Source organism: Propithecus coquereli, unplaced genomic scaffold (assembly GCF_000956105.1).
Source record: "Propithecus coquereli isolate 6110/MARCELLA unplaced genomic scaffold, Pcoq_1.0 Scaffold138, whole genome shotgun sequence".
NCBI lineage: Eukaryota > Metazoa > Chordata > Mammalia > Primates > Indriidae > Propithecus > Propithecus coquereli.
In genome coordinates, this window is record NW_012138080.1 from 4,592,107 (window position 1) to 4,614,013 (window position 21,907).

Genomic DNA, 21,907 nt, shown 5'->3' on the forward strand with positions numbered 1-21,907 from the left:
GCCATACTCACAGCCTTTCCTCCAGCCTGAGGTGAGGAGAGAGTCAGGCCTGCCATTATCTGGTCACCCCATCTCCCAGGAACAAATGCTGGACAAACCCAACATCCATATTGCCCAGGAACCAAAGGGCAGTTTAAACCCAGATTTAAGAAAAACGAACATGCGTCTAACTTATTTGGGGCAGTTCTGTCCATATACTCAATTAACATTTCCTAACAGGACCCATAACTGCTTGGCTCAGAATCATTCCATCTTGGCTTCCTCAGGAACAATGGCAGCTACTTGCCTCATACCTGGTTTACTCTAAATACTGTCCAACATGGTTCAAATCTGAGCCCACAGGCGGGGCACAGTGGCTCACCCTGTAATCCTAGCACTCTGGGAGGCTGGGGTGGGAGGATCGTTTGAGGTCAGGAATTCAAGACCAGTCTGAGCAAGAGCGAGATCCTGTTTCTACTAAAAAAATAGAAAGAAATTAGCTGGACAACTAAAAATATATAGAAAAAATTAGCTGGGCATGGTGGCACGTGCCTGTAGTCCCAGCTACTTGGGAGGCTGAGGTAGGAGGATCACGTAAGCCCAGGAGTATGAGGTTGCTGTGAGCTAGGCTGACACCATGGCACTCTGGCCCAGGCAACAGAGCGAGACTCCGTCTCAAAAAAAAAAAAAAAAAACCAAAAAACAAACAAACGAACAAAACAAATTTGAGCACACTGGTGGCTGGCTCACAGGAAAGGATTTCTTCAAAGGCTGTGCCTGAGGTAAGGCTGGCTTCTGGAGGCCTCTGCAGCTAGGAATGATCATCTCCACTTGCTGGTTGGATAACAAGACTCAGACGCTTCGGTTGTCCCCGTCCTGTTTGGCTTTTGCCAATTCTGTGTCTGACTGGACTTTCTGAGGTCTGTGCCACAGAACACCTAACCACATGAGAAAGGCAGGAGCAGGGGGTAGCTTCAGGCCAACTAAGGTTTCAGCCCAGCTCTCCACTGACCACCTTACCTGCTGCTACCTCTACAAACATCCCCCGCTGGAACAGAGTGGGCAGGGATGACCTCCTGTTACTGCCCCAGAGAGGCTGCGAGCCCATCGCTCAGCCCTTTGTTCTGGGCAGAGAAGGAAGCCAAGTGCATGTCATTTAGGTAATGACCAGATGAGTGGCTTCAGGCCACCTTGGCCAAGTCTGGAATCAAGAACCGCAGAGAATGAGGGGAAGCTGTGAAATCACCTGTGGAGACAGGATCAGAAACTTCTCCTTATAACCAGAAAAACTGCCATCCCAGAGGGAGACTAGAAATCGCCTGTGGGCCCGAGCCTCTCTCTGCCCCTGCCTTTCTCGTGTGGTTAGGTGTTCTGTGGCACAGCCCTCAGGCCAGCCAGACAGACACAGAACTGGCAAAAGCCAGACAGAATGGGGTCAAATGGGGCTTCTGGGTCTTGTTATCCAACCAGGCAGTGGGGGTGGATCGTTCTAGCTGCAGAAGCCTCCAGAACCAGCCTTATCTCAGGCACAGCCTTTGAAACTCTTCCTGTGAGCCAGCCACCAGCGTGCTCAAATGTGAACAAACATCATGACCTTTACTTAATAAAGGCCCAGGGGAAAGCCAGGGCAAGAGTTCCCACTTTGAAGTGCTTCATAAACAACGTGGCATCTTCAGTACACGAGGATGACATGATTAGCCTACTGTCACCTGAATCATTTTTTCCAGATGTGGTAAAGGGCAGAGCAGCCAGCTGGTATCATGGAAAAAGCCCTGAATTCGGGTCTCAGTCAGATGTTGGCGACCCATGCAGACTGCAGCTGCCGGCAGCCCCGCCCCTTGCACCCCTCGTTTCCCATCTGTGATGTGGGAGATGAAGCGGGAAATGATCCAAGCCTGGTATTTCGCTCATGGAACACATGCACCTGTAGATGCTTGAGTGCTAAAAACCCCGTGCCGTTGGTTCGGCAGGCAGGCTGTGTACACGGGTGGACACTAGACTTGGTGTTTGAAGACTCAGTTTGGATCTGAGCTACTTCTAGTCATGTAAATCTAGGCAAGTTACTTAATGTCTCTGGGCCTCTGTTTCCTCCTCTGTCAAATGAGTATAATCACCCTGTACCTGACTCCCTCCAGAGGTAGAGTAAATGAGAGGGAATGCGTGGGAACTGCCGCGGGGGCAGCGTAATCAGATGTTATTTGATGCTGTCTAAGATAAAGGTCTCTTACTTGGGCTACCAGGGCAGAGCACATCTGGGCCTCCCAAGCCCATCCTCTCTCAAGAGAAGAGAGCAGCTGCAGTTGTCCTGCTAACCCAGACCAACAGTGGCTTCCTGCAGGGACTTTCCTACCCGGCGCATTGTCAGTTTCCCTTCTCAACCTCAGCCCAGGCCGGAAGTGTGGTGGAGACATGCAGGTTTCTCAAGCAGGGACTGTCTGTAGAGCACACTCTGCCCGCTGGCATTACTTGCCACAACTTCTCCCTGCTTTGTGGAAGAGAAAAGAGAAGCTGGTTACGCATTTCGCTAGTTTTTCTGCTTTCTTTTTTGGATTCATTTTTGTGAGTATTTCAGGTAAATACATGTGGGGAAGAGACTTCTTGGCTGAGTTATCTGCTCCCCAGGCTGATGACTCTTCCCTCTGTGTCCAGCCCATTGTCCTCAGGCCAGGCGCCTGAGATCACTAGCTGCTTGGGATGTATTCAGCTGGGAACTGAAGGGTTTGGATGTCTCTGAAGTCGTGGGGTTCATCACTGCTGTCCCTTGCGAAGAGCAGAGGGCCTGTGTCTCCCCTGCCCTTCCTGACAAGAAACTAGCACCAGCTGAAATTTCTCCATTGCTAACCCACTCCTTGGTGTCCTGGTCCCATGTTCAATACAAAAGTCCCAGGAATTGCCACAGTCTTCAAGAGTAACACTTCCAATCCTAGGAAGTCAGGACCAGCCTGGGAGGACTTTGTACCTTCCCCAGGTTTACTATTTTGACCACCCCCAATGTGTTTTCCTGTAATCATTGCTGTGAAACTCATGTGATCTGAGAAACCAAAATAGACACTCTTACCAACCTAAGATGGACCCTAAAGTTAAGGAAACAAGGTTATCTACAGGTCGAAGGTTCAGGGCCCGGCTGGTATGGCAAATTCCTAAATTCCTGCAGCTAAACTCCCTAACAATAGGAGACGCCAGACCCACCTAACCCTGTTTACAACACAGACTACTACAACTCTGATTGACAGAGGACCTGCCTTACAAACATTCTTTTCCGATAAGCTACTGTAGACCTTAAGCCAGTTTCAGCCAGCCTATAAAGGCTGCACACAAAAGGTGTCCTATAGTTCACCTTTTGACATAAACAGCCAAATTCTACCTCATTTTAATGCTGAAAGCCCACCCCGAAGTGAACATGGGATGTATGTTACATACATGTTTACTCATTGCACATGGGCTTGGCTCCCCTCATGAATATGTATAGCTTTCCCCCCAAACCTGCCGAATTTCAGGCACTGTGAGGCATAAAACCCAAACTGTTCTTGTCCTCTTCAAAGAGAAAGAATCTTTGGCACATGCCAGAGAAGATCTCTTCCCAATTTGCAAACTAACGTCACCAATAAAGCTCTCCTTTCTACTATTTAGCCATCCTGGTGGTCTTTTGGACAGCACTCATGAAATAAAAATGCCCTGTGTGCTTATCTATGGGCAACAAAAAAGGGAAGGCCTTGAATGTGAGTCTCTCTGTATACGTAGGTTTCTGTGACGGGTGGGCAGGGCAGAGCCTGGTGAGGGGGTGCGCCTGGTCCTGCAGCTCCTGGGAGGAGGCAAGAAGGCCTGGGGCTGGCAGGGCACCTAGGTGGCGCCTTGGAGCCTGCCCAGTAGGGAGGCCTGTTGGTGAGTCTCTGAGTTACAGAGGGCAGAGAGCAAATGCCAAGCTTATGTAGTTTCTGTAGGAGTGGTCCCTGAGTTTAGTTTGAGAGGCCCTTTACCTAAGGATTAGAGAGCTATCTAAACTCCTAATCTGTAGGAATAATAAAAATATAAAAGTATTTAACCAACCTGTAGCTATCCTTTATTGAGGATTTTCTCTGTTATCTCACTGATACCTCAAGTTAAATCTGGGAGGTGGTGGTTATATTATCCCCATTTCACAGAGAGGGAAATCAAGGGGCAACAACTTGGGTTAGGAATCTCAGATTCAAGTGGCTTTTATTGAAGTATGCTGTGTGCCAGGTGCCCTGCTAGGTGCTTTCCCAACTGCCATCTCCTGTAATCCTCAGAAGAGTTCTATGGGGTAGGCTCTATTATCCCCACTTTATAGGCTAGGCCCATAATGTCCCCAGAAGGCGACAAGCCCAGGGTGTGAGTGTAAGTCTGTCAACCCCGCTGCACCTTTCTGCTACTGCAGGAGAGCTAGATTGGTCTAGCCCTTCTACTGGTTAGAAGGCTTGTTAGGACTCAGCCACGTGGTCCTTATAACTATCCCAGACCTCCATGCTGTTGGAGGGTGGTGACCCTCTCTTGGCTGGCTCTCCTGCCATCTAATCCATTAGCAGGTCTCAGAGAGAGAAAGGAAGAGGGAACACCCAGCCAGAGATGAGGCTTGATGTGGCCTGGACCCAGACTACCTGTACCTACTGCATTTGCTTGTATGTTCTCCTCACTTTCTGTGCCTATTTTGAGGGTATATGAGCTGGGCCTTTATAAGCCAAGGATGTGACCTTATTTATCGCCTGTCGTGAGTCCTACTCTGTGCCCTTCATGCTCACAAAATCTCTGTCTGGCAGGGAGTGATCCCCTTTCAACAGAAGCAGGAACTGAGACTGGAGGGGTCGTGATTGTGTCCAGTCACACAGCTGGTGGTGGTCGAACTAGGATTCAAGCCTCGTCTGTTGGGCTCCAAAGCTCGTGAGATTTCCTCTGAGTAACATTCACCTTGAGAGATGCCTTCAGAGAAAGGGAAAGAAGCCTTGTGTTTCACACAACTTAAGAGCTGAAAGGATATTAGTTATGAAATGGGATCATATGAGTATCTTCCCCATAGGATTGTTCTGAGGATTAAATGAGTTAATTCAGGTAAAGCGTTTTGAACGGTGCCTGGCACGTAGGAGGTGCGGAGTAAAGGTCGTTAGCTATTATTATCATCGTTGCCTTGCGTACCTCCTTCACTTTGCACAGCTAAAAGGGCAGGCTCAGGGTGGTTTAGGGATATGCCTAAGGTCACACAACTAGGCAGTGACAGAGTCAATTCCAAATAGCCAATCTGGTGCCTGCTTTTCCCATATTAAATGGTCACGTGACAAAAACTTAAGAAAGAACACACAGCAGTATGGATTGGAATGAGTGGTAGACTGTTGTATACCCTGTCACCAAAAGCATGTGCTCCAAATACTTTTATTAAATAGGCTTTGTTTCTTAGAACAGTTGTAGATTTACAGACTTACTGTGCGGGAAGTACGGAGAGTTCCCACATACTTGGCACTCAGGTTCCCCCTTCTACTGGCGTCTGACATTAGCACAATACCTTTGTCCCAACTAATGAACCAACGTTAATACATCGCTGTTGTCTAAAGTCCACACTGCACTCATATTTCCTTAGTCTTCACCTAATCTCCTTTTTCTGTTCCAGGATCTCATTCAGTTGTCATGTCTCCTCAGGCTCCCCGTTTCTGTGACAGCTTCTCAGTCCTTCCTTGTTTTTGATGACCTTGACAGTCTTGAGGAGTGCCGCTCATGTATTTGTAGACTGCCCCTCAACTGGGATTTGTCTGACATTTTCTCATGATAAGACTGGGGTTTTGGGTTATAAAGAGGAGGACCCCAGAGCTCAAGTGTCATTTCAGCACATCATATCAACGTGCCTTCTCACAGTTCGTGTTGACCTTGAGCATCTGGCTGAGGGGGTGCTTGTCAGCTTTCCCCACCATGAAGTTCCCCCTTTGCACGTGCTGTGCTCTTTGGAAGGAAGAGCACCACGTGCAGCTGCACTTTGGGAATGGGGGGTTATGCTCCCCTCCTTGCAGCCTGGGTATCCACATAGAGTATTTGGAATTCTCCTGCATAGGAATATTTGTCAATATGTGTATTTCTAAATATATATGTAGCATTATAATTAGCTACTATTTTAAGTTCCATTATATACTTAGATTGAGGTTCATTCTTACACTGAATGAAAATCCACCTATCAGAGTCTTCTTGACGATTTATATTTTTTGCCCCTAAGGTCTGGTCAGATCTGATTACAGGATCGTGTTTTTTTTTTTTTTTTGAGACAGAGTCTCACTCTGTTACCCTGGCTCGAGTGAGTGCCGTGGCGTCAGCCTAGCTCACAGCAACCTCACACTCCTGGGCTCAAACGATCCTACTGCCTCAGCCTCCCAAGTAGCTGGGACTACAGACATGTGCCACCATGCCCGGCTAATTTTTTCTATATAGATTTTTAGTTGTCCAAATAATTTCTCTCTATTTTTAGTAGAGATGGGGTCTCGCTCTTACTCAGGCTGGTCTCGAACTCCTCACCTTGAGCGATCCACCCGCCTCGGCCTCCCAGAGTGCTAGGATTATAGGCGTGAGCCACCGCGCCCGGCCAGGATCGTGTTTTTAATAGTTACGAGAGCTAGCTTTCACTAAGTGCTTACTCAGTGCTAGTGCTGTTCCAAGTGTGTCACATGCTGCGTTCATTCACTTAATCTTCACAACTGTCTTCTTAGGTGGGAACTATTCTTATCCCCATTTTACAGATGAGGAAACAGAGGCACAGGGAGGGTAGAAAACATTCCCATACAGCCAGACAGAGGCAGAGCTGGGGGAACCCTGGCAGTTTGGCTCCAGAGCCCGTTCTGTAGCAGCTGCTTCTTACCCCCTTGCCTGGCTACGCCTGAATGCCAGAAACACACAGTTGTCTGATCTCCAGGGTAGCGAAGCTGCTGTGATCCCAAGAGGCAAGGCTGTTCTGAGAGCACAGACCAACCATAGGGGTGGCTGCCAGCTTTCCAGGTGTTGCCCGAGACTGCTGGCTGCTCTAGTCCTGGGCGAGGCACAGGCAGTCGGAACTTTCAGACCTTGGTCAGACCTTGGTCATTTAACTAAGGTTTGCTGCTAGGCTTCAGTTTTATCACCTAACAGCACTCTTCTCGTAGGGCTGCTGTGAACATCAGAGGAGCTATGTCCACCAAGCACTTAGCAGAAGCCTGGGGGACGGAAAGCACTCAGTGGGGAGGGTTGGCGCTCAGCTGCATGCTGGAGCTCCAACGCAGTCAAAAACCATGGAACCAAAAGTGATTTCAAGGTAACTCAAGTCTTTCACACGTGCTTCTCAGTGAACACATGGTCCTTTGTGAGACTTGCTTGATGTTTTACGTGGCAATGTGGGAGTCACAGTGGCCCTTGCACTTCCTTCTCTGCCTTCTGCTTGCTGCAGGTGCTCCTGGTCTGGCTCTCGGTTTCTGTTCCCTCTTCCCTTCCTCTGGTCTTTATCTCAAGAATGGCTGGCAGAGCAGGGCTCCCTCCCTGGGAGTGGGGGGAGTCCAGGAGGGACCAAGGCAAGTGCAGCCAGGACCCTCATTAGGGGTCACGGGGATGAGACAGGCTAGGAACATGCTAGTCATTTTTATCCTTTTTTGTCCTTTCAAGGATAAAAATGCAAGGGAGATGGTCCCTGTATTAGTTTCTTAGGGCTGCCCTAACAAAGTACCACAAACTGGGTGGCTTAAAACAATAGAAATTTATTCTCTCACAATTGGGGAGGTTAGAAGTCAGCAATCAAGGCCTTAGAAGGGCCCTGCTCTCTCTGATCCCTCCGTGCCTCTTCTCAGCTTCTCGTGGTTGCCGACAATCCGTGGCGTTCCTTGGCTTGTGGACTCATCGATTCCTCCTCTACTTCCATTTTCACATGGCTTCCTCCCCTTTGTGTCTGTAGCCAAATTTCCCTCATTATAAGGACACCAGTGATTGGATTAGGGACCACCCTAATCGAGCATAACCTCATCTTAACCTGATTACGTCTGCAAAGACCCTATTCTCAAATAAGGCCACATTCACAGGTTTGGGGATAGGACATATCTTTCTGGGAAACATAATTAAACCCAACCCATAACAGTGCCCTATTATTCAGACTGATTCTGAGCTGGCCTATTCTCAGTCTAGCATCCCCAAACCTGGTTCTCCCAGGCTTTTGAACTTGCCTGTGACTCTTGTCCAGATGGAGCTGTGAGTCGAGCTGCACTGCCGACCCACAGCAGGACCCCCCTTCTGGCTCGAGCCTCTGTGCAGGAGAGCAATGGCCAGTCAGGTATTTGCCCGATGCTGCGGGGGAAGCTGGGGAGGAGCAGGACCAGGACATCAGCAGCAGGAATATAGTCTTCAGAAGTGATCACCTTTCAGTTTTTTAAAAAGGTAGTATGTTGATATGTTTTAAGGGTGATATGTCAACGTAATGTTTTATTAAGACTATGAGTGAAATTGTTTTCTTCTATGAAGAACTGATGTGAAATATATGATTACAATAGTAATAGCTATGTCATGTTAGTGGGGAAAAGAGGAACTATTCAGTAACTGAAGCCAGAAAAACATCCATAGGGATAAAATAAAACTGGGTCCCCACCTAATACCACACACATGAAATCAACTCTAGATAGACTAAGGATAGTGTCAAAGCATATCTTCACTATTTATCTTCGTAGAAAAGATAGAAGACTATCTTTCTTGGACTAAATAAGGGAAGAATCTCTTACATAAGGTGTAAAAAAGTACCAACCAAAAAAAGAACAGATTGATAAATTTGACCAAATTAACTATATTGTAAAATTGAACATTTACGGTCTCCATGACCCAATATGTGCCTCAGGATATACATATAAGAATATCCTTAGCAGCTCTGTATATATCAGCAAAGACATACAAAAGCAAACCTGAAACATCCCAAATGCCCACTGACAGCAGAACGTTATACAACATTGATAATGATGAACTACACCTACATGAACATAGTTCTTAACAACATAATTTTACATAGACCGCATGTAACACAATACCTTTTCTATCAAGTTTAAAAACAACTAAAACTAAACATTAATTAAGCATTATATTAATTAAATATAATTTAACATTAATTAAACAAGTATGACATTAAACTACTTTTTAAAAGGAAGAAAATTATAAATACAAAATGAAAGTAAAGGAGTAGGGAGAAGCACGTAGGTAAATATCAGTTATTGTTAATATTTAAGATCTTGGGTTGAAAGATGTGTTCACAGATGTTCATATATATAAATTTGAAATAAATTAATAAATTAAGACAAAAGAAAGCCATGTTGGAGAGAAAAAAAAGGAACTATCAATGATTAAGTGGTCAGGCTCCACGACACACAGAGAAGTTAGCCAAAGGGAAGCATCTTTTTAAACGCACTCTCCCTGCCTGGTCCTCCCCTGGACAGCTCCCTGTCACAAGATAACTTGGCTGTGCTTCCTCTGGAACTTGGGCCTTGCCATCTGCTAGTCCCCATTTGGTTGAGGAGCTACAGAGGGAGTTCGTGTTTCTGTGGCCTGGGGATGGGCATACCTCCTGTTCGAGGGGGGAGCTCCCTCCCATTCCAGAGAGATCAGTTAAGCAGCACCTACACTGCCAGGGGCAGAGAAGATGTCCCAGCAATTGCTATTAAGGGGCCCCTCCCGTTCAATGAAAGAGACACAATTGCCAGGTACTTAATAGGTCCCACTTGATCTTACATAGTGAGGCTCTCCCCAACCCACATGCCCATTCAGCCAGCGGGGAGGGTGGCAGAAGTGAAGGAGGCCCCCTGGGTATTGTGATCAAACTGGCAGCCTGCACCTGCAACCTGCAACCACACCCATACATTGAAATTTCACCACTGGGCAGGGGAGCGGTGGTTAAAAGACAGGAGAAAGAGAGATATTATTATCTCCACATTTCCCCCCAAAATATGAACTCTGAAAGTGACTGTGGGGCCTCATTTCCCCCTGTCCCCCACCTTATTCCATTCCCAAGCCTAAGTTGCTCACCAAGATGAGTAATGATAGTTCTTTCCAGTTTGCAGAATGCTTCTGTATAACATCATCGCATTTGGTCCACCTTAAAAATCCCTGTCGGATTGTTACTTTTATTTTACAGATGAGAAAACTGAGGTTTGAAGTGGTTCAGTGACTTGTCTAAAGGTCAACCAAATTAAAGGCAGAGCTGGGAGCAAGACTTCGGACTCCCTGTACAATACTTGACACCATGTTCCCAGAGGCAGTGCTGGGAAAGCTGCCGTCTCAGCAGGGAGCAGCCACTACCCGCAGAATGGGAGCAAAGGAGCAGGGGCCACACCTGGCCCTCACCTGCCAGTGGAGAAATGGTGGCTCTGGCCAGGACTGAAAGAGTAGGTCCTAGAACAGCAGCGCTCTGTTAATTTGTGGTGTGTACCTTCCTCACACAGTATTCCTTGGTGCCCTGAATATGCTGTTTTTTTCTACTGAGTCTTTAGGAAAGGAGCTCTCAGGAATTGTTTCGGTGTCGTTTAAAAACTTGTTTAAAAGGAATACTTCAAAGTTTGGTGTTCTAGTTGTTTTTAATCAAGTAGTGATAGCTTATTGTAAAAGTAATTTGGGAAAATACAATCAAGTACATAGGAAAAAGAGTCACGCTATTGAGAGATGATCACTTGTCCACCACGAGCTACCCCCTGGCGGGGAGTCTGTAGCCAACACAGCATTCTTACCTCCTTTCAGGGCCCCAGATACATTCAAACAGAGTCTGTTTCTGCTCAGGATGTAGAAAGCTGTAAGAGAATAAAGAGTGTATCTCCCATCCAAACAACAAGAAAAAGACAGATAATTTATAAATCACAACTTTTCTTGAACCCATCACAGAGCTGAGGTCACAAGGCAATGAAGTGAACTGAATTCCAAAGAGTAACAGGCCCCTCTGAGAAGACAGATGCTGCTGCAACTATGTCATCTTTGACCAGGCTATATAATTTATAGGACCCAGTGAAAAATATGGGGACCTTCTGAGTGAGGGGCACTGTGTGACGGCACGGCTCAGACACCCATGAGGTGGGTCTGTCTTTATCAGAGCAGGAGGAAGAAGTGGCCACCATTAACGTGGGTAAAAAGAAAGGAACTCAAATGTGGTACATTCCTGAAGGCTGAGCGTGGGCTAGCATGGTAGTTTAGAATGACTGGGAGCCCCAGGTATAAGGGGAGTTTGTAATCACAAGTCCTTTTCCACCAGCCTCCACGAGGCTCTCACAAGAAAGACTGGAGACAGGGCAAGAGACCAAAGAGTAGCACACTTGATGGCGCAGGTATTCAGGATGACACAGGCAGGCAGCCTGAGGCTGGGGCATGGCAAGAAACCCCATCCACTCCCAAAGACCCCTCTTTCATCATGTAAAAGCCTTAAGCAACTAGAGGAAGGGCAGCAGACACTTGCAACCCCAGAGCCAGTGGCGGAGGTGTAGAAGCAGAATCTGGCTGTCTTTGGAGAAGAAGAAGGAAGCTGTCATTGCTATCCTTGGAAACAGGCAGAAATCCACTGCTTCTGGAGTAAGAGTAAAAACAAAAGCCGCCTTCCCCTGGGGAGGCAGGGGTAGGAAAACCTCTTGGGCCTAGGATCCTGCACCAGTATACAGTGGAGGTGTGCTAAGTCTGGGCGAGGGGCTCCCTTACCCCAAGACCTGGCACAGATACTAGGGCAGAGTTTGGCTGCCTTGGGGATGGGGAAGGGGACGAAACCCTTAGAAGGCCCTACTCCCAAGGCTGAGGTTCACAGGCTCTGCATAGGACTGAGGCTGGACCAGGAGAACCAAGAATGCCCTCAGACCCACCATGAGCGAAGGGCAAGGGCAAGGGTGTAGAGAGAGACCTCTTCTGTAAAGCAGGTGTTCAAAGCTTAGAAGTACCAAGAAAGCATTTTAACACCTCCAGCACCTCAGCCCCCACACTAAGCACAAGGTAACAGTGGCCTGTCCTGGATGAACATAAAGCCTGCGGTGTGCCGAGGTAACAATAGCAAGAGGAAGACCTGAATTTCGTCACTGCTGACTAGATTGACTCCCCCTCCCCTCCACACACATACAATAATGGCGTCACAGAATAAAAGGTCTGCCTATTTCTGTGACTAAGTTATATTTATTGTTCTTCTATACCTGATATCCAGCATTCAATTGAAAATTAGGAAACATACAAAAAGCAAGAGGAAAAAATTTCCATTGTCAACGGATAAAACAATCAAAAGAGCAAAACTGAGTTATGGCCTAGATATAACTATCAAACAGCTACATGAAGATAATCAAGATTAACATGTTCAAGGATCTAGTGGAAAACAACAACATGTGTGAACACATGGGGATTTTAGCAATGACATGGAAACTATTAAAAGAGTCAAATGGAAATGCTAGAAATAAAACAATATTAGAGGAAGAATTCCTTTGACAGATTTACCAGCAGACTGGATACACCTGAGGACAAAAAAAAAATGAACTTAAAGATAGGTAATTAGACATTATTTGAAATGAAACACAAAGAATAAAGAATGAAAAAAACCAGGACAGAATATCCAAGAGTTGTAGGACAGCATTAGACGCACTACTGTACATATGATTGGAATCATAGGAGGAGACTATGGTACTTGCTGGTGTCTCAGGCCTCCAGAGCACTCGCCTGTGCAGTTGAGAAGAACAGGGACAGTAAGGCTACCTGAGTGCCTGAACCTGGTGCCTAGACAGGAGAGTACAACTTGCCAGTGGGTACTGTCTTAGTCTGTTTGCTGCTATAACAAAATACCTTATACTGGGTAATTTATAAACAATAGAAATTTATTGCTCACAGTTCTGGAGGCTGGAAAGTCCAAGCTCTAGATGTCAGCAGATTTGATGTCTGGTGAGGGCCTCTTCCTCATAGATCATGTCTTGTTGCTACATTCTCACATGGCTGAAGGGGTGAATGCTGTGTCCTCACATGGCGTAAGGGGCAGAAGGTAGCTCCCTTCAACCTGTTTTACAAAGGCACTAATCCCATTCATGAGGGGATTACCGGAAGTATTACCAGTTTATGGTGGTAGAGACCACCTAAAAGAATCTTGGTGACTGGACCAGAGCCCAAAGGTGAATAGAGCCACATAAGTGCAGGAAAAGAATGCACATAGGGAGACCCAGCAATCAGGCAGGTTGAAAACCAGACCACGCAAAACAAGTGGCTCTTAATGAAGCATAACTCCCAGAGGACACAAGGGACAATTTGAACAAAAAAATTAGTTGTATTAGTAAGCTTTTGCTAGATTGTGCTGTGAGAACAGCCAACCCCAGAAGTTCAATGGCTTATACAAATGAAGGCTGACTTCTCAGGCATGTTACCCATCCCCGACAAGCTGGCTTTGGTTCTGCCCCATGCCTTCTTCCTTTTAGGACCCAAGCTAAAGGAATAGCCTCCATCTGGAAGAGGGAAAAAGAGATGGCAGAACCACACAAAGACTCTTAAAATGTCTTCTCAGAAGTGGCCTATGTTGCTTCCACTCACATTTCATTGTCTAAAGCAAGTCACACACCATGCCTGCTGTCAGTGGGGTAGGGACGTGTAGACATCTCTCAGAGGAGGCCATAAATAATTGGGGATAAGGACACAATCTACCACATGAGCATTTGAGAATATTCAAGTAAAGCATTGAAACATTCTTTCTGGAATGAAAAATGTGATTTTTCTGACTGAACAAAACTTAGTAGATTAATTCATGGACAAAGTGGGAATATGAATCAGTAGCCTGGAAGATCAAGTGGAAGAAAATCTTAAACCACAGCACAGAAGTACAAAGCAATGAGGGACTACAGTAACTATATTACTGTCAAAATTTACATAGCTTAATCTACTTCTTACTCAAGCCTATGAGTTGACTACTGTGACTCTCCACCCCATACTGCAGCTGAAGAAACTGAGACTGAGAGGGGTGAAGGGACTATCGCAAGATCACACAGCTGGTATTCAGACCCAGGTGGTCTGGCTTCTGTGACTGTGCTGTTAAACACTGTTGTTAATCACATGTTCTGCTTCTTAATGCCCATGCAACTGTCATGATAACAGACTTGGAGGATAGATCCAGGAGACCTAACCTAAGAAATAGCAATTCAAGAAGGAGAAAAGAAATTGTTCGAGGAAGTACAGGAATTAAATAAATGATAAAAGAAAATGCCTCTGAGATTAAAAAAGACTGGCAATTTAAAAGGGCTCAATGAATTCCAGGTTGGATTGAGAAAAAAGGCATATATCTAGAAATATCCTCTAAAATCCTTCAACTCCCAGGATAAGGAGAAATTTCTATAAGCTTCCAGACAGAAAGACCAAATAAATGGCTTACAAAGGAGCACCAGGCTGTCCTCAGGCTTTCCACCTGCAGCACTGGAAGCTAGAAGACTGTAGAATAAAACCTCATGACAACCTGGGGGAAAGGACCTTGACCTAAGGATTTGACACCCAGCCTGACAGGTTTCACCTGTCAGGGTGAGAGAATGTTTTTTGTGGATATGATATAGGTCAGAGAGTACAGCACCTGCACACTCTGCTTGTGGAATTTATTCAGGAAAAGCCTCTATCTGAGCAACAAGCGAATCAAAGCAGAAACCTCAGGATAGGGGAGGATGAAGAGAGGTAACAAAAATAGTGAGAAATAAGCCTAATATGCATTTATATACCTAAATATAAACATGTAATGATAGAACAACTAGGAACTTATTCTATAAATTTGAATCTATGATTATGGTGGGAGGTTTAAAAACATTCCTTTATAATCATATCTAGCAGGCAAAAAAAAGTGAAATCATAGAAGAATGGGATATTTCATTAACAGGCTCAAGTACGGTAAATATAAACAGGCACCCTATGTATGAATAAAGAGTGAGAATAAGATCTGCTCTTCCTGGGTAGAATGGAACCCCACCATTTCAGGGACACCAAATGCTCCTCTTGGGAAACATTCTTTAGCCTGCCTACTGACCTTTAAATCAAGATGAGAAATGACTCCCTATGTTTGAGGTTTTGTTCTCTATTCAAAGAGCTCCTAAGTCTCAGAGAAGTCTTTATTTTAGACTATGGTGACCACTTCCCTTCAGTAGAAATTCACTTGTTAAATTCTATCCTGAGAAGAGATCTAATAAGGAGTATTCAGAGAGAGTATAAACTCAAGGAAAACTTGCTTGAGCTCGAGGGGGTGACAGAGGTGGGGAAAGAACCCGGAAGATATTAAAAAGGGTAGTTCTGACCCACTTCAAGCCCATCTTGTCTGCCTCACAGGCTGGGGTAAAAATTCCTGGCCCTTCTTTCTCCATACTCCTCTTCTCCTGTCCTTTCCACATCTATGTTTAAACTGTTAAATTCATGGGTGATGGTACAAAGCACTGCTTTTTCTTTTAGCCTGATTCCTGAGGGAAGCAGTGGTACTCATGGAATTTCTCAAGCTTAGAGCATAATTAAGTGTGACTTGTAGCCCTGAAAAAAAAATCTGAATTTTAATTTGGGAGCTCCTGAGTGAGCAGTCTCCTTGACATTTGAAAATGCAAACCTTATCTGGAGGAGCCCTTTGGAGGCTGCCAGGACTTGTTGAACTTGAGCCATTTCAGAACCCACCGTAGGGTTTTTCTTATTCTTTTTTTCAATTACACAGTGGCAGAAAATTCAATTAGGATGTAAAAGCTTTTTTCATTAATCCAGAGAACCAAATTTAAGCTGAAGTGACCATATTTTACAGTGAATACTGTAAAATAAATATTACATTAGTTCTCTTTCTTACATTAGTTTCCTCTTGCTATCATTGATAGGCAAGAAATATAGTAATCCTGAAGCCTCAGAGTTCTCTCAGACGTCTCAGACCTGTGTCTTGTCCCACAGCTCCTCTGCTCTGCTATGACCTTTGAGAGCTGCAGTTTTTACCCAGCCGTATCTGTTTCTAGCCTCTTCCCCTATCACATTTATATGTATTGCAAGAATGACCTCATTGTGGATGTCAGCACAGTGTCTCCTTGATACCAAAGCCAGGAAAGGACACAACAAAAAAAAACTATGGACCAATATCCCTTACGAATATAAATGCAAAAATTCTCAATAAAATTCTAGCAAACTGAATTCAGCTGCACATCAAAAAAATAATCCACCACGGAGGGTCGGGCGTGGTGGCTCATGCCTGTAATCCTAGCACTCTGGGAGGCCGAGGTGGGCGGATCGTTCTGAGCTCAGGAGTTCGAGACAAGCCTGAGCAAGAGCGAGACCCTGTCTCTACTAAAAAATGGAAAGAAATTAATTGGACAGCTAAAAATATATGTAGAAAAAAAAAAAATTAGCCGGGCATGGTGGCGTGTGCCTGTGGTCCCAGCTACTCGGGAGGCTGAGACAGTAGGATTGCTTGAGCCCAGGAGTTTGAGGTTGCTGTGAGCTAGGCTGATGCCACGGCACTCGCCCCAGGCAAGAGAGTGAGACTATGTCTCAAAAACAAACAAACAAACAACAACAACAACAAAAAATAATCCACCATGAACAAGTGGGCTTCATTGCAGGGATGCAAGGATGGTTCAACATATGTAAATCTATAAATATGATTCACTGCATAAACAGAAGCAAAAACAATGACCGTATGATCATCTCAATAGATGGAGAAAAAGCATTTGATAAAATTAAGCATCCTTTTATGATAAAAACTCTTAAGAAAATAGGCATAGATGGAACACACCTTAAAATTATAAATGCCACATATATGACAAACCCACAGCCAACATCACACTGAATGGGAAAAATGGTAAAAATTAAAAGCATTCCTGCTTATTTTTTTTCTTTGTCACCCCAAACATGCTTCCAAGCATTCCTGCTTAGAACTGGAACTAGACAAGGTTGCCCACTGTCACCATTTCTATTCAACATAGTGCTGGAAACCCTCACCAGAGCAATCAGGCAAGAAAAGGAAATCAAGAGTATCCAAATAGGGAAAGTAGAGGTCAAACTATCGTTCTTTGCTGACAATATAATCTTATATCTAGAAAACCCCAAAGATTCTGCCAAGAAACTCTTGGAATTGATAAATAAATTCAGCAAAGTCTCAGGTTACAAAATCAATGTACACAAATCAGTGGCATCCATATATGCCAACAGTCAAGCTGTGAATCAAATCAAAGACTCAATACCTTTCACAACAGCAACAAAGAAAATAAAATACCTAGGAATGTATTTAACTAAGGAGGTGAAAAACCTCTCTCTACAAGGAGAACTATGAATCACTGAGGAAGGAAATGACAGAGGATGTAGAAAAATGGAAAAACATATCATGCTCATGGATTGGCAGAATCAACATTGTTAAAATGTCTATACTACCCAAAGTGATTTACAGATTCAGTGCAATCCCCATTAAAATATCAATGCCATTTTTTGAAGATATAGAAAAAATAATTCTACACTTCGTATGGAATGAGGAAAACCCTGAATAGCCAAAGCAACCTTAAGCAAAAAGAATAAATAGGGAGGCATCACTTTACCAGACTTCAAGCTATACTACAAGGCTATAGTAACCAAAACAGCATGGTATTGGCACAAAAACAGAGACATAGACCAATGGATCAGAACAAAGAACCCAGATATAAAATTATCCTCGTATTGCCACCCAATCTTTGACAAAGCAGAAAACAACATACACTGGGGAAAAGAATCCCTATTGAATAAATGGTGTTGGGAAAATTGAATAGCCACATGTAGAAGGTTGAAACAAGATCCTTACTTCTAACCACTCACAAAAATTAATTCCAGATGGATGACAGACTTAAACCTAAGGCATGAAACTATAAGAATTCTAGAAGAAAATGTTGGAAAAACTCTTATAGATATCTGCCTAGGCAAAGAATTTATGAAGAAGACCCCAAAGGCAATCACAGCAACAGTGAAAACTAATAAATGGGACTTGATTAAATTAAAAAGCTTCTGCATAGCCAAGGAAACAATAGAGCAAATAGACAACCTACAGAATGGGAGAAAGTATTTGCATGCTATACATCTGATAAAGGGCTGATAACTAGAATCTACAAAGAAGCAAATCAGCAAGAAAACATCAAAGAACTCCATAAAAAAGTGGGCAAAAGACATGAACAGAAGCTTTTCAAAAGAAGATAGACTAATGGCCAGTAAACATATGAAAAAATGCTCAATGTCTCTAATCATCAGGGAAACGGAAATCGAAACTACAATGAGATATTACCTAACACCAGTGAGAATGGCTTTTATGAAAAAGTCCCAAAACAACAGATGCTGGTATGGATACAGAGAGAAAGGAACACTTATACACAGTTGGTAAGACTGCAAACTAGTACAACCTCTATGGAAAGTAATATGGAGATACCTCAAAGAACTAAAAGTAGACCTACCATTTGATCCAGCCATCCCACTATTGGGTATTTACTGAAAGGAAAAAAAAGCCATTTTATCAAAAAGACACTTGCACTCAAATGTTTATTGCAGCACAATTCACACTTACAAAGATGTGGAATCAACCCAAATGCCCATCAATACATGAGTGGATTAATAAAATGCATATATGTATACCATGGAGTACTACTCAGTCATTAAAAAAATGGTGAACTAATACCTTTTGTAAAACCTGGATGGAACTGACAACATTCTCCTAAGTGAAGTATTGCAAGAATGGAAAAACAAACACCACATGTACTCACTGTGAAATTGGAACTGATTGATCAACACTCATGTGCACATATGGAAGTAAAACTCAACAGAAATCAAGCAGGTGTGGTGGGGGAGGGGATGGGTAAAATCACACCTAATGGGTATAATGCACACTATCTGGTGATAGGCACACTTCTAACTTTGACTCAAACTGTACAAAAGCAATTCATGTAGCTAAAACATTTATACTGCTGTAATATTCTGAAATTTTAAAAAAATAAGTAAATACTAAAAAAATAAATAGCTTCAGTGAGTGGATGTGGTCTATGGGGAACTCAAGGGCAGTTGTGCCAAATCCAGATGACAGCAACGCTTCACCCTCAGACAGTTCCCACTCTAGAAAGGAAGTCTGGGGGAAGCGTGCCCAACCTCATCCACAGAAACACCTTGCCTGACTCATACCCTGCCTGGGCTCTCCAGCAGGGCCTGCTCCTGTTCCTGCTTGCTCTTCTGGGCAGGCCTGGGGACTTACTGAATCATTCTGGGCTCACGACTTGAATTGATGGCACCTACACCCACTAAAAGGACCAATACTGATGGAACCACAACTGCCTCTTCGGCCTGTTCAGCTCTCATCAATAGCAGTTTCCTGTGATTGCTAATTATTTTGTCACTACAGCTATCATGCCCAAAATTAACTCATTGCTTCTGTATTTGGCTAGGGCAAGAATTATTACTCCTAGTCTAGTCTTGACAGGCCTAAAGCTCAAAAGAATCAGACAACCTACACAAAGAAACACAGTGAGCTGGTGGCAACACGGGATTGGGCCTCATGCCTCCCAATCTCATGTCACTTGTAAAATTTCATTGTATCATTTTCTATTGCTGCCATAACAAATCACCACAAATTTAGTGGCTTAAAGCAATAAAGTTTATTATCTAACAGTTCTGGAGGTTAGAATGTCATAGGGCTAAAATCAAGATGTTGGCAAGGCTATGTCCTTCTAGAGGCTCTCAGAGAATCCGTTTTCTTACCTGTTGCAGCTTCTGAGGCCACCACCATTCCTTGGTTCATGGTCCCTTCCTTCTTCAAAACCAGCCATGCCTAGTCGAGTCTTCCTCACATCATGTTACCCTGACACTCACTCTTTTGTCTCTTGCTTCCACATTTAAGGATCCTTGTGATTACACTGGGCCCACTTGGAGAATGCAGGACAATGTCTCTATTTTCAGGTCAGCTGATTGGCAACCTTAATTCTCTGTTGCCATGTACCGTAACATACTCACAGGTTCAGAGGGTTAGTTCTTGGACATCTTTGGGGGACCATTATGCTGCCTACCAGGGTCATGCACCTTTTCCCTGTGGTAGGAGATGGTGGTAATAACCGTAGTAATAGTGACAGCGAGGATCCTAGTCCAGATGAGTCTCTCTTGAAGCTACAGGTCAGTACCTTTGTAATTTTCAACTGTGTTTGAGCCTTATCAGCCTTTAACATAGTTGGCGCCCCATATATTTCAGCCTTCCAGAATTACCCTTTACTTAACTATTCAAAGAAAATAACATGCTCCAAGGCCAGAGGAATTCCAGCCCCCTCCCAAACATTGCAAAGAATTCCTGGATGCGTATCCACCCTCATGGTCAGTGGTCTGCTCCCAACTTCTTCTGGATCCTTCTGATTCCCCCATCACAGGCTCTATACATGGCCCCCTCCCTCTGAGGTGGTTTGCTTCCAAACAGGGACCTTCCCATCATTCCTGAGGTAGGGCTACCTGGAGAGAAGGTTAGAAGGTTTAATCAACTCCTCTGAAGGCCTGAAGATCCTTTGTATGGGCTTTACAATACAGGAGAATAGAACTTCATTTAGTACTTAGTACAGTGACTTAGTGAAGTCACTGACTTTATTACGAAGAGCGGTGTAGCCCTTTTGGTCTACCGAGGGCTTCCTTCAGCCTGGCCTCAGGGCCTTACCTTTGCATAACCAAAGGGCCTATTAATGTGTTTTCCCAAAACAAAAGATAAATTCTTTCCCAAGATGAATTCTTCTCCCAATCTTGGAATGCAGAAATGCTGCAGTTGAAAAATACAACTAAGCAAGAATAGCTCCCTTTATTTATACTTCCATTATTTACCACAGAAATAAATAATGTTAATATGTGTGCTGTGATGCAAAAGAGATAGATTTTATAGCACAACACACACATAGTAATACACACAAACACATGACTTAAATGAACAATATCTACTCTTATTACTTGGGATACACACCTTGATATTTTCTATTCTTTTAATTTTAAAATGCTGATCAAGACCCGTGTAGGAGAGCAAAACAGGCCTCCCTAAAATATGACTGTAGGACACCAGAACATGCCACCGTAGAGGAGTGAAAAATGGCTTCCCTCCACCCTCTAGGTTCTTTGGCTGGGCTAAGAATTAAATTGGCATAAGGCAGATTAATGGGAGAAAAACCATATTTAATTATGTATGTACACATGGGAGTCCCACAAAATATGACTTGAAGAAGGGTCAGATGATTGAAGCTTATGTAACATCCTGAGCTACAGAAAGGAATAGAGTGTTTCAGGACTTCTGAGGGGTGGTGAGGACAAGTTATGGAAGGGTGAAGGGAGGAAATGTATGGCGAATAAAAGTTGTCTTGTTATGCAAACACAAAGTTTCTCAGGTAATAAAAATTGTCTGGAGCATCTGTCAGAAGAATAGGTGATAGTCTGTCTGGGCTGGTGTTAATGTCTAGTCTCCTCTCCTGTGATCTCAGTGAAATCTTCACAGGTTGATAAGATTCCTGGGGAGTGACTCATGACAATTGAGTTCCCTTTGGAGGATCTGTCTTTAGGAAGTGTGAACAAATACAAACCTGAAAGAGCAATCCTTCAAGATGGATCTGAAGTGGCTAACTGGGCCTAAATTTAAAACAGAGCCAAGTGACCGTTTGCTGACTGGGGTTGTTACAGCAAGTGTTACAGCAAGTGGTCCCGAGGACAAACCAAGCGGCACACGGAGAGTCGGAGAATCAAAGTTTATTCACCAGCGGGCTCAGAGGGGCCTCGCCACCAAATTCTGAGCCCTGTCTACCCGATTTTTCCCACTTTTATTAAGTTGTGGTGGTCTGGGGGGGTAGGGCATCAGGTGGTTAGTGCCTGCCACGTAATAGGTTAGTTGATGTGTCAGATAATAGATTTAGTGTTATGCTGATGTGCCAGGTAGTAGATTTAGTGTTATGCTGATGTGCTAGGTAATAGGTTAGTATTATGCTGATACGGGTGTTCTCTGAGGGGTGGG